The sequence below is a fragment of the Bufo bufo genome, chromosome 2 (genome assembly GCF_905171765.1).
Source record: "Bufo bufo chromosome 2, aBufBuf1.1, whole genome shotgun sequence".
NCBI lineage: Eukaryota > Metazoa > Chordata > Amphibia > Anura > Bufonidae > Bufo > Bufo bufo.
Window position 1 is genome coordinate 459,009,476 of NC_053390.1, and position 13,452 is coordinate 459,022,927.

General features: G+C 45.2%; 1 protein-coding gene across 2 annotated transcripts in view; it reads left to right on the forward strand.

The window, feature by feature from the left end:
- FKBP8 (FKBP prolyl isomerase 8) overlaps positions 1-13,452 on the forward strand; it is a 69,617-nt gene that overhangs the window by 16,825 nt on the left and 39,340 nt on the right. The gene's annotated exons all lie outside the window — the stretch shown is intronic.

Sequence of the window (13,452 nt, forward strand, 5' to 3'; positions counted from 1 at the left end):
ATCCATATATAAATTTTGCTCTAAATTTATTGTTCTACATGTCTTTGATAAAAAAAAAAATGTTTGGGTAAAAGTTATAGCGTTTACAAACTATAGTACAAAAATGTGAATTTCCGCTTTTTGAAGCAGCTCTGACTTTCTGAGCACCTGTCATGTTTCCTGAGGTTCTACAATGCCCAGACAGTACAAACACCCCACAAATGACCCCATTTCGGAAAGTAGACACCCTAAGGTATTCGCTGATGGGCATAGTGAGTTCATAGAACTTTTTATTTTTTGTCACAAGTTAGCGGAAAATGATGATTTTTTTTTTTTTTCCTTACAAAGTCTCATATTCCACTAACTTGTGACAAAAAATAAAAACTTCCGTGAACTCACTATGCCCATCAGCGAATACCTTGGGGTGTCTTCTTTCCAAAATGGGGTCACTTGTGGGGTAGTTATACTGCCCTGGCATTCTAGGGGCCCAAATGTGTGGTAAGGAGTTTGAAATCAAATTCTGTAAAAAGTGACCAGTGAAATCCGAAAGGTGCTCTTTGGAATATGGGCCCCTTTGCCCACCTAGGCTGCAAAAAAGTGTCACACATCTGTGACTGGTTTCCACCGGTAAGGCTGGCATAGAAGCTTTCCGGATTGGCGGTAATAAACTGTGTGGCGTAGCGGTTGGTTTCTGCCACAACTAGGTCATAGAGATCCGCGGTGAAGAACAGCTCAAAAAACTGAAGGGCCGATCCTAAATGAGCCGTCTCCACGCGAACTCCAGACTGGGCGGTGAAGGGGGCAATACGGGTGCGGCGGAAGCAGGGGAGTGCCAATTGGGATTTGCCAGCACCTCTGGGAGACTAGGGGTTCTACGGGCCTGTGAACGTGGTGGCTGCGACAGGGGAGTTACTGCACGTGCCACCGTACCAGCTGGAACTGCCCTTCTGGTGCTCGCCACTTCACCAGGGAATACGGCAGTGCTGGTAGAAGGTCCAGGGTGTGCTGCGCTGCTGGTGTATGCCGCACCATAAACAAGATCAGCGCTGGCACCACTCTGCTGCAAATGAGGGTCATCATGCAGGGTAGGCAGAACCCTGACATGGGATCGGGTACGTCTGGCCGTAGCAGGGACCTCTACCTCGTCATCCTCACTAGCGGTTAGAGTGCCACTGCTGTCTACAGGTTCATATTCTGAACCACTGGATTCAGCGGGTGAGGCGTCCCCATCGCTTTCATCCATCAGGGCCAGAATCCTGTAGGCCTCTTCAGCGGAATACCCCTTGTTTGACATTTTGGGTTCACTAAATTTAGGGGGTATTCCTCTGAGACTACCCAGGAAAAAGAGCAAACCTACCTAGCAAAAAGGAGTGCTTGCGAAGTAAAGCTGCGACCGCTAATAAAGATCCAAAAAGCTCAAAAGTGATCTTTATAGCGGCGCAGCGATTTTACCGTGTTTTTGCAGTGATCAGAAAAAAAAAAAAATCTGTCACTGCGGTGGAGCGGACTGAACGCAAGTGTGCGCAAAAGATCAGGCCTGATCGGGCGAACACTGCGTTTGGTAGAGCCTAAGGTGACCCTAATGTACTGATATAGATCTGATTGCGATCAGTATTGATCACTTACAGATACTATATAGTACTAGTGCTGATTAGCGACAGCGATGACGCTAATCAGCGACTAAAAAGTGACTGCGGTACGGTGGGCTGGGCGCTAAACTACCTAGCAAGTAGCCAACTAACTGGCAGGGATGAGGGACCCTTACAGGGGGGGTGATCAGTGACAGGGGGGTGGACAAGGGGGTGATCAGGGTGATCAGGGAGTCTAATATGGGTGATCAGGTGCTAAATAAGGGGTTAATAAATGACAGGGCAATGTGTAAATGTGTAGTGTGGTGTTTGGTGCTACTTACTGAGCTGCCTGTGTCCTCTGGTGGTCGATCCAAGCGAAAGGGACCACCAGAGGACCAGGCAGCAGTTATATCAGACGCTATTTTGAAAATAGCGTCTGACATAACCTTTTCATTCGTCGATTCAAAAATCTACAGCCTGACAGCCAATGATCGCGGCCGGCAGGCTGTAGAAGAACTTGTGCACTATGCGTTCCTGTGAACGCGCGCGCCTGTGTGCGCGCGTTCACAGGAAATCTCGGCTCACGCGAGATGACGCCAATCGGCGTTAGTGTGACCTGGGAGCGCCGCAGAGATGACGCCTTTCGGCGTTAGTGTGACGGTAAGTGGTTAAGGAACATTTGTCAGCGTGATCTGCCTGATAGGGTTGATCATGCTGATGAAACGATACCTTTGCCTTGTCTGTAGGTATAACCGTTGCAGAGATATCTGTGTTTTTAGGAATGTTCAAATTAGCTGGTTCAAGCTCCAAGGTGCCAGCCGGAGCCCTTGGAGCACCAATTTCAAGGTGAAGAGGGTGTGTCCAGATCAGAGAGGTGTCAAAGTCCATAAATCAGGAAATTCTAGCACTCCAAAGGTCCAAATGCAGTGTTATTACATATTGTGGATACTGGCGGCATTTTTCTACCTACTCGGCTAGAGCTGCAATTAGGGATGAGCAAATCGACTTGGGATAAAACATCTCAAGTCGATTCGCATAAAACTTTGTCAATACTGTACAGTATTAAAATGTATTGGCTCCAAAGAGCAAAAGCTATTACTTTGCGAAGTCTCTCGAGACTTCGCATAATAACTTCAGAAATTGATTTATACTGTAAAAAACCTTTTACCGAACTCTGGTTCGGTTCCAAGTGGTACCCGAGTTCGGGAAAAGTTTTTTTACAGTATAAATAAATTTCTGAAGTTATTATGCGAAGTGTCGCGAGACTTCACAAAGTAATAACTTTGGCTCATTGGAGCCAATACATTCTAATACTGTATGGGGCGCTCGCTTCGTACAGTATTGAAACGAAGTCTTATGCGAATCGACTTCAGATGTTTCATTTGAAGTCGATTCGTTCATCCCTAGCGGCAATAGTTAGATGAAGGTCCTTCCGGACAGAGAAGTCACATGTGCAGCCGCATTTAAATAAAGTCTTGATTTATGCTTTGGGGAGGGATCCCTATTCTAAGCACCTATTAGAAAATGTGTAGTGCCACAAGACATCTATCATAGTTCTCCAAGATGTTTGGAACAACCTCCCTGCCGAGTTCCTTCTAAAACAATGTACAAGTGTACCTGGAAGAACTGATGCAGAAGGTCACACCAAATATTGATTGGATTTACATTTCTCTTTTGTTCACTGATAAAAATAAACTATTATCATTTCTATTTTTAAAGCATTCTTACTTTGCAGCAATATTTCCACGCCTGCCTAAAACTTTTGCGCGGTACTGTACATCCACCTGACTAGCCATGAGACAAAAGGTGATATGCATGATTTCAAATGTTTCATCCATAAGGTAGTATTTATGTGTAGGTTTTTCTATTTTGTTTGACATTTGTAAGAGACCTCCATAGAGCATAGCCAAAGACCTAGCACTGCTAACTGCATGTTTTATTTTTAGGCTTTAGGAGTTCACACATGTATGTGTTGCGGCATCCGCACCAGAATTCTGCAACACAGTATAATGCCAATTAATGCACTCTACGGATTTTGGGGCGGTTGTAGCCGCTGCTAGGCTGAATAGGTCTTTTGCTTGTCAGAAGCTGCTCATATCCATTAATTTGTTTGCAGATCCTGTCAGTTCTGTTGTTCCTGTCGTTTCATGTGATTTTCCGGCATAAACTGCGGTGTGTGTACATGCTAAATAACAATATTTCTGACCATTATATAACTTGTATTCTTTATTTTTCATCAGTTTAACCTAATTGTCAATTTTATCTGAGCTGCTGGGTGGAGATTAGCTGTTATGATATCTCCCATAAACTGCAAACGTAGAGAAGAGGAGATCCTGTTCCCCTATCTGTCACACTTAGAAGCATTAGCAGCATGGAGAACATTATACAGCAGTACTGAGCAGTGTAGCTGTGAATCCAGCACTAGGGTGAGGTAGAACACTTACTGGAATCTGCATTTCTGCGTTTGTGCCTGTCCCTCTCTCACCGCAACTCACCTCCTCCCCTCTCTATGGACTTCTGTGGACAGCAGTTGTAACCTGGTCCCACAATGTATTGATATTCAACATTCATCTCAGCTCCATTCATAGCAGATTGTAGCTTGAGGGTGAATGATCAGCTCCGGAGGGAGAGGTGGTTTGGGGGGATAGGATAAGGTGTCAAATGGCGAATCGCATGTTTTTCTTTTGTTACTATGTTCAAGGTGAAGGAAAAAATATTTTAGTAGTTCAGACATGACGATAATTGTTATATTTTTAATTGTTTTATATACTTTTTTTTTTTTAACTCGTTTTATTGAAGTATAACAAGTAAGGCAAGTTACATCAAGACAGTGCAGGGGTAAATCCCACGCAGGGGATACAATGACATCATGATATATCTCGAGAGTCTTACATCAGACCTGAAGAGGAATCCATTCTCAGATAAATATAAGAAAACATCAGAGGTAATGAGGCATAATCTAGAACCTGGGATCACACAGCAGGCATATGGATAACATCAGCCACAGAATACATGCATGCATTGTGTAATGTTAAAGGAGATGAACACCACTCTCCCCACACCTTGTGAAACTTTTGTGGGCATTTTCTGTGAATAAATACAATTTTCTCCATACTCACAGCGTGATTGACCAGTGATTTCCATTGACCCAGTGTGGGAGCTCTGTCAGCCATCCACCTCAGGGCAATGGCTTTTCTAGCAAAGAATAAAGTCTCACTCAAGAATACCTTGTGATGATGCCCCCAGGTTTCCTCATCTAATATTCCCAAAACACAGACTTTAGGGCAGAGCGGTGCTGCAGTGGGGACCAAAGTTGTCAGCACCTCTGTGACCGCTCTCCAGAAGCCTTGTAAGTGCGTGCAATCCCACATGAGATGCCAGAAGTCGGCATTATCCTGCAAGCATCTGTGACACCTATTGTGAGGTAGTCTGCCCATTTTGTGCAGTCTAGTGGGCGTGACGTAACTTCTGTGCAGAATAAACAGCTGAATCCGCCTATTATTAATTGATGGGGAAACTTTTACCGGAGCCATCAGGGCTTCATTCCAGTCATCAGCCGTCAGAGAAGGTATGGAATTTTTCCACTTTTCCTCGACAGCGAGAGGGTTCATCAGCATCCGGTTATTGAGCAGATGTGTATAGAGCACAGAGATAATACCCCTCGGACCCTGTGATCTTAGAACACCTATTAAAGGGTATTTTGAAATTTTCCAGTCTATCGCCCCAAATTGAGCTATTAACGCGTGCCTCAGCTGCAGATATCTAAAGAAAAAATTACGAGGTAACTCAAACTTCTCCTGCATCTGCGAAAAGGAACAAAGAGTGCCCCCGACATATAGGTCTCTCAGGATAAGAACCCCGTGGGACTTCCACAGATTCCCTCCCTCTAATTCTTTCAGATGTGCGAACATGGGGTTGTCCCATATCGGTATATCATCCGGGAGATCCTTAAATGATTGCATCTTGGCAGCACTCCACACCTGGTGGGCCAATTTGTGTATAGGAAGCAAGCGTGTAGGAACAGACCGTGACCCCTCTGGCAGTGGCCACAGGGAAGACATGCTCAGATATTCCCTTAGATAGTATTCCGCATTTGGCAATTCTGACGTTAGGATCCAGGGAGATAAGAATTTCAACTGACCGGCTAGATAATACAGGAAGAAATCAGGCAAGGCGGCTCCGCCCTCTAGCTTAGATCTGTGCAGGACTTTAAGGCCTAGTTCACACAAACGTTTTTTTTGCGGGTGTACGGGCCGTTTTTTTGTGGTCCGTATACGGTCCGTTCATTTCAATGGTTCCGCAAAAAAAAACGGAATGTGTTCCGTATGCATTCCGTTTCCGTATTTCCGTTTTTCCGTTCCGTTGAAAGATAGAGCTTGTCCTATATTTGGCCGTAAATCACGGGTCGTGGCTCCATTCAAGTCAATGGGTCCGCAAAAAAAACGGAACACATACGGAAATGCATCCGTATGTCTTCCGTTTCCGTTCCGTTTTTTGCTGAACCATCTATTGAAAATGTTATGCCCAGCCCAATTTTTTCTATGTAATTACTGTACACTGTATATGCCATACGGAAAAACGAAACGGAAAAACGGAAAAGAAACGGAAACACAACGGAACTCAAAAACGGAACAACGGATCAGTGAAAAACGGACCGCAAAAAACTATAAAAGCCATACGTTCGTGTGAACTAGGCCTAAGGGAAAGCTTCCTTCTAGATTCCCCCCAAATGAAGTTAGCTACTAATGAATGAATGCGACCAAAGAATCCCTGCGATATCGGTGTGCATGCATGCACCAGGAGGTATAGCCCTTTAGGCAATAGAATCATTTTGACCAGATTTAGTCTCCCATAGTTGATAACGGTAGGGATTTCCATGTTCTGAATTTATCAGTAAACAGGGATTCCAAGGGCGCTATATTTAAGGAGTACGCCAGTTGGGGATCCCTGGTGATCATAATTCCTAGATACTTGAAACGTTCTACAACCGGTAAATTGCAGTATTGCGAGGGCCACGTGTGTGCCCACAGGGGCATAAGTGCTGATTTAATCTAATTTATGTGTAAACCCGAGTACTCTCCAAACCTTTCTATTATATCAATCGCTCTAGGGAGCGTAGTGTCAGGTTCATCTATAAAGAGAAGGAGATCATCTGCATATAATCCAACTTTATCTGTTCTATCTCCCATGCTCACCCATCTAAAAACCGGGTCCTATTTGATTCTTAGGGCGAGATGTTATGGCGAACAGCAGCGGCGACAGGGGGCACCCTTGCCTAGTGCCTCTATGAAGTTCCAAAAACTCAGAGTGATCCATTCACTAGTATGTTTGCTTTGGGAAGTCGGTATAGTATCTCCACCCACTTGATAAACTTAGGGCCAAATCCAAAGTTCTGCAACACTTCTAACAAATACATCAAAAGCTTTGGCTGTGTCCAACGATGCCAGGGCCTAATGCTTATCTCCTGCCACTCCTATCTGCGCGATGACCTGTGCTCTCCTAATGTTATCAGACGTTGACCTGCCCGGTAGAAAACCTGACTGATCTTTATGTACTATAGTGTTGATTACCTTGTTTAATCTAGTAGCCAGCAGTCTTGTGAGTATTTTATAGTCTAGATTCAGTAGCGAAATTGGTCTATAAGACCCACACTCCAAAGGGTCTTTGTCTGGCTTCAGGATCACCACTATAGTAGCATCATACATAGATTCTGGTAGCCGGTGTCTTTGCTGAGTGGCTAAATATAGTTTAAGAAGTTGGGGCCCTAATACATCAACATATTTAGAGTACACTTCTACCGGGATCCCGTCCGGGCCAGGCGCTTTGCCTGCTGGCAGCTCCTTTATTGCCATTTGAATTTCATCTAATGAAATGTCAGCCTCTAGTAGACTCCTGTCCTCATCACTAAGCTGAGGGTGTGCTACCTGCGTTAAGTAGGAACCCAGCTCTTGAGGTGTGTAGTGAGCTGCAGACTTATAGAGCTCTTGATAGAATCCTTTGAAGCATCCCAATATCTCGCTAACTGATTCTACCACTAGACCCTCAGAGTTCTTTATTCTAATGACCGGGGGGGACAAACTATTACTGCGTACAATGTGAGCAAGCAGTTTACCCGCCTGATTACCCGACTCAAAGGATTGCTGTTTTAAAAAGAATAATTTACGCTCACAATTTCCTTGAGGTGCATCATGTAAAGCCTACCTTTAAGCATCCAGTCCTGCCTATTCACTTCAGAGGGATTAGACCTGAATGAGTTCTCTGCCTCCTTGCAATTAGCATGTAGCTCCAGCTCTTTGTGTGCTGAGTCTCTTTTGATATAGGAGATAGATGACTTGAGACACCCTCTCAAGTAAGCCTTCAATGTCTCCCAGAGTAGCAATTCATCCGTCATCTCATCCTGCACCTCCAGAAATAGCTGAAGCTGATCAGGGATTCTATCATTCGTGGTCATAAGGGACAACCAGAATGGATGAACGCGCGTCTTGACACTCTGTTTGACACTATCCTGAAGTCTAATTTGAGCAAAAAACGGTGCGTGATCCGAGGGCCCTTGTGATCCATAACTAATATCTTTGAGATCTGTGTATACTGCGGCACTGCCCAGAAGATAATCAATCCTGGATAGTGCACCTCTAGCTGGAGTGAAGCAGGAGTACTCCCTCTGAAGTGGATGCCTCAGTCTCAACAAATCCAACCACCCCAGTTCGTTAATCATTCTAGAAAGGTTAGTGGCATGCTGAGTGCAATCACCTCCTCTCCCCACTGAGTGAAATCTATCCATGTCTTCATGCATCACTAGATTAAAATCTCCCATGCAGAGAAATTTGGCATTGGGGTATTGCGCAGAGAAGCTCATCACCACCTGGAATATGGTTATAGTGGCGGGGGGGGGGGGGGATTTATATATATTAACCACAACATACGGAGCACAATTAATGAATGCATAAACAAGAATATACTGCCCCTCAGGATCCACCACCGTTTGCGTAGATCCATACGCGTTCAGAGACCACTGGACCCATGGCTTCTTAATTCTATTCCCTGTTTCTGGCGTCAGGTGAGTTTCCTGCAACCCCAAGTTGTGAGGATTATACTGTCGGAGATGAGAGAATACAGCAATCCTTTTTCTAGGGCTGCCCAAACCTCTTACATTCCAGGAGACAACATTTAAATCTGCCATCGGTACATTAATAGCTTATTCTACAGATACCCCAGCACCCCCTCTTCAGGAGAATGAGGACCCTCTCATATACCCTCTGTGCTGAAGTAATGTGACTAGTGCAACAGGCCTTAAACAGAGTAAGCAGTGTAAAACTTAACTGTAGAGTAACAGATAAATGAATGAACCTGTAAGTGATGACATTAATGCCATCCTGTAATGTGGCTGAGTTACCGGAGACCTGCATAGTGCAATGTGATGTTAAATCTATGCAGGTGTATGCTCGGCCCCGCCACAATGGGATAGTATTGCATACTGCGTGCACATATATTGATTAGATAAAGGAGAATAGAGAGAGGGGAGGGAGGGGAAGGGGTGAGGCAATGAGGGGAAGGATAGAAGAGTAATGGCGCCTTCGCCAACATAATAAAATGTGGTACTATTCGCTCAGCCACTGTGCTAGTATAAAATGAGGGGATTTCTCCCTAGTCCCGGACATTGATGTTAAAAGTCATCGGAACACATCTAGCAGTGAAGCATGTCAGTGTGAACAGGATACTTGCGGCATCTTCGGAGGCAAAAGCATCAGTGAGGCCCTGGACGACTCGGCCTCTTGGAGATCCATTCCTCCGCCTCCTTGGGATCAACAAAAAAGACCGTCTTCTCTCCATCTATCACCCGAAGACGTGCCGGATAGGCCATGGAGTATTGCAGGTTTAAATCACGTAGCCGACGCTTGACCGAGATGAAGGTGGCTCTTTTCTTTTGCAGCTCAGCTGAAAAGTCAGGAAACAGCGATATATTCGCACTTTCATGTTTGATGTCCCGCTTATTCCTTGCTTGACTCAAAATGAGATCTCTGTCTTTCCAATTAAGCATTCGCGCCAGTAGAGGCCTTGGGGGGGCTACTGGAGGGGGAGGTCTAGCAGGAACCCGGTGCGCTCTTTCAACGGCGCAGGCGCCTGAAAATGGCGCTTTAGTAAATTGTGCCTTGAACCAAAGTTCCAGAAAAGTAGCCAGATCTCCGCTCTCTCTGGCAGTCCCAGGATCCTGACGACGTTACGTCTGACTCTGTTCTCAAGATCATCACACTTTTGTTGCCATAAATTCACAGACCTCTCCACATCATTCACTCTGCTTACAAGCGGTCTTGTGAGGTCTTCTAGAGCTGAGACCCTGTCTTCTGTGTGACGCACTCGCTCCCTGAGCTGCTGCACATCTTGTCTCAGCAGGCCCAGATCCACCTTCACTTCCTCTATTTTGCAGGTAAGCGATGTCTGACAAGTGGAGATTGCTGCCAGGAGCTGATGAGAGACAGTTTTTAGGGTTACCTCTGGCTCCCCTAAGCCTTCCGCCTCTGTCTGCTGCGCTGCTTGACCTCGCGTGACTGCTGCCCGCGGTGTAGCAGGGGCGACGGCGCCATTTTGGGCCTCCTGCCTCACATACTCTTTCAGCTTTTCAGCCGCTGATTGCACTTTGCTGGGGCCCATCGTCACCTTCCCAGGCCGCCTTCTCCTCCTCTTCTGCACTTGCCACTCGGTGTTTGGAGCGGCCAGTATGTCAGGATGCTGCAGGATTCAGTACGGGGCTCGGAGCAGGCTTCAAGTGCGTGCGCTCATGTCGGCAGTTGGCCATGCCCCCCCCTGTTTATATACTTTTATATGTAAAATTGGGAAAAGGGTGTGATTTTGAATTTTTTTTATATATATATATATATATATATATTTTTTTTTTATAATTTTTTTTTTTTTTTTTTTACTTTTTACTCAGTAATTTATAGGCCCTAAGGGAGCTATAACCTTCTATCTTCTGATCGCTTGTCCTATAGACCATAATTTAGAGCTATTATGGTCTATGCCTGCCTGTGAAGCTGTGCATCGTGCACGACTTTACAGGCAGGTTACAAGGACAGTGCTGGGAAGCTTCAGCAGGCCCCAGGCTGTCATGTTAAATGATCGGAGCTCCCCGACTGTGGAGGCTCAGGTCTAGGGTTGTAGCGGGTATCGAATTAACGATACCCAATCGATACTTTAGTACCGGTATCGATTCGATACCGGGATTTGACATATACCGATACTAGGCTGCGCTACTGTCCAGCTTACTATCAGAGAACATGTCACACACTGCTCTCAGCGCGCGCCATGTTCTCAGCAGCAAGGGGAGAAGGAGTCTTTCCCTCCCCCCTGTGCCTCTGCTGCTGCCAAAAGGAAGAGAGAGGGGAGGAGGAGGGGCTGTGACCACTGCGCCACCAATGATGATATCTCACTCATTAATACAAATATAGGCGGCAGGTGCCAGAGGCAGAATCACATAGTCAGCACCCGACCTCTATGACAGGGCGATGTGATCCGCTGCAGTTAACCCATCAGGCGCGGCACCTGAGGGGTTAACTGCCGCGGATCGCAGCGCCCTTTCATAGAGGTCGGGTGCCGGCTATGTAATTCTGCCGCCGGCACCCGCCTCCTGTATTTGTATTAAAAGGTTACTTATCTTCATTGGTGGCGCAGTGCGCCCCCCCAGTTCTAAAAACTTTAGTGGCGTAATGCGCCTACCACAACCGCCCAGTATTCCCCTCCCCTCCTCCTCATTGGTGGGGCAGTGGCAGCTTCTGATCGGAGCCCCAGCAGTGTAATCCTGGGGTTCCAATCAGTTACAATGGCAGCCAGGACGCTACTGAAGCCCTGGCTGCCATGGTAAGCTCCCTGCTGCTGTGTGTACTATGCACAGGGCAGCAGGGAGAGTGTGAAGTCCTATTCACCCTAATAGATCTCTATTAGGCTGAATAGGTAGGCTGAATAGGACAAGGGATGAAAAGATCCCAGGTTCTAGCCCCTAAGGGGGGAAATAGTTATTAAATAAAAAAATTAAAAAAACACCAAAATGTTAAGTATAAATCACCCCTTTTCCCAATTTTACATATAAAATATATAAACAATAAATAAACATATATTACATTTCGCCATGCCCAAAAAAGTCCAAACTATTACGGTAAAATATTTCAAAAAATCTCCTATGCGGTGAACGCCATAACAGAAAAAATAAAAATCGCACGATTATGCATTTTTTTGTCACCTTGTCCCTTGTTCGATTATGGGCTGGACGTTCCATAAAATGCGGAATGCACGCTGCTTTATTTGTGTTTTATTTTTTTCGCGTGGTATCAAATGGTACCGAGTATCGCAATACTTTTTTATAGTATCACAACAACCCTACTCAGATCGGAAGGCAGAGGGAGCCGCCCCCCTCTGCTTAACTGCACAGATGCTGTGATCACTATTGAACACAGCATTTGAGGGGTTAAAAGACCGGTTTCGCATCCTCACCAATCCTGGTCATTGCGGACTGGTACCTGCTGTATAATACAGCCGGCACCCGCCGCTTATGAAGTGGGCTTAGCACAGTGGCCTCCTCCATACAAGCAATTGCGCATAATGTCATACATGTACAGCATTATGCATTAAGGGGTTAATAGTTGGTTTGAGGATTGACTTTAGCAAAATGAAAACATGATAATTTATCTTCTCTTATAGTGTTCTCTTGATAATGTTCCCAGAACTCTGATCACTGTTAGGGTTCTTACACATATGAAGTCGGATCTGTCATTTTTTTTTTACCTGTAAAGCTGGGTTCCCATCACGTTTTTGTCTGCCATTTAATGTATACAAGAAACATATACATTAAACGAATGCCATATAGTGGCATCCGTCACCATAGAATCCCATAGTAAAAAGAAAAAAAATATGTATTCATTAACGTATATGTGTTTACTGGACTATGCAGGATGGAAAAAGCATAGTGTAGAAGGCTTTTTTCCAAATGTATGTGTTAAACAGGGTGAAAGCGTGACGTAGCTGGTGAAGATTTGAGTTTCTAGTGCTCGGAGGGCCAGAAATGTGCATAATATGTATAAGGCTACTTTCACACTCGCGTTTTGGGCGGATCCGTCATGGATCTGCAAAAAATGTATCCGTTACAATAATACAACCGTATCCATCCGTCATGAACGGATCTGTTTGTATTATCTGTAACATAGCCAAGATGGATCCGTCACAAACACCATTGAACGGATCCGTTTTCTATTGTGTCAGCGAAAACGGCACCCAATGTAAGTCAATGGGGAGGGATCCGTTTTTTCTGACACAATCTGGCACGTTTGGTTCAGTTTCGCCTCCAGAGTGGAATGGAGACTGATCGGAGGCAAACTGATGCATTCTGAACGGATCCTTTTCCATTCAGAATGCATTAGAGCAAAACTGTTCCGTTTTGGACCGTTTGTGAGAGCCCATGACGGATCTCGCAAACAGAAAGCCAAAACGCGAGTGTGAAAGTAGCCTTGCTTATAAAGAGTCATCTGCCTCTCACTAAATGAGGCGCATCTCACTCCAGCATAGGAAACGCCAGCACCTGGATCTGAATACTTTGGTAATTGCATTTCATAAAAATATGTTGTATAGCCAGTGAGCTATTCAGTAACTGTATCTTCATAGCGCCACCTGCTGTTTGTTCTTTTCCTTATTTTTGGCCGTCTCACTGCAGTTTAAATCTTCAACTGCCACCAGCCTTATGTTCTGTTAGAATCAGTGGCAGTTATAGGGAGAAAGCTGCAGTAGAAAGGACATGCCCCCTGAGCTGCCAGGCTGAAGATAATCTAGCAGAGCAATTTGAGTGCTGAATGTGGAGATCTCTGGACCCATGTGTGGCACAGGGCTGGTTCTAGCCTTGTTAGAATGGTCATGTATAGTG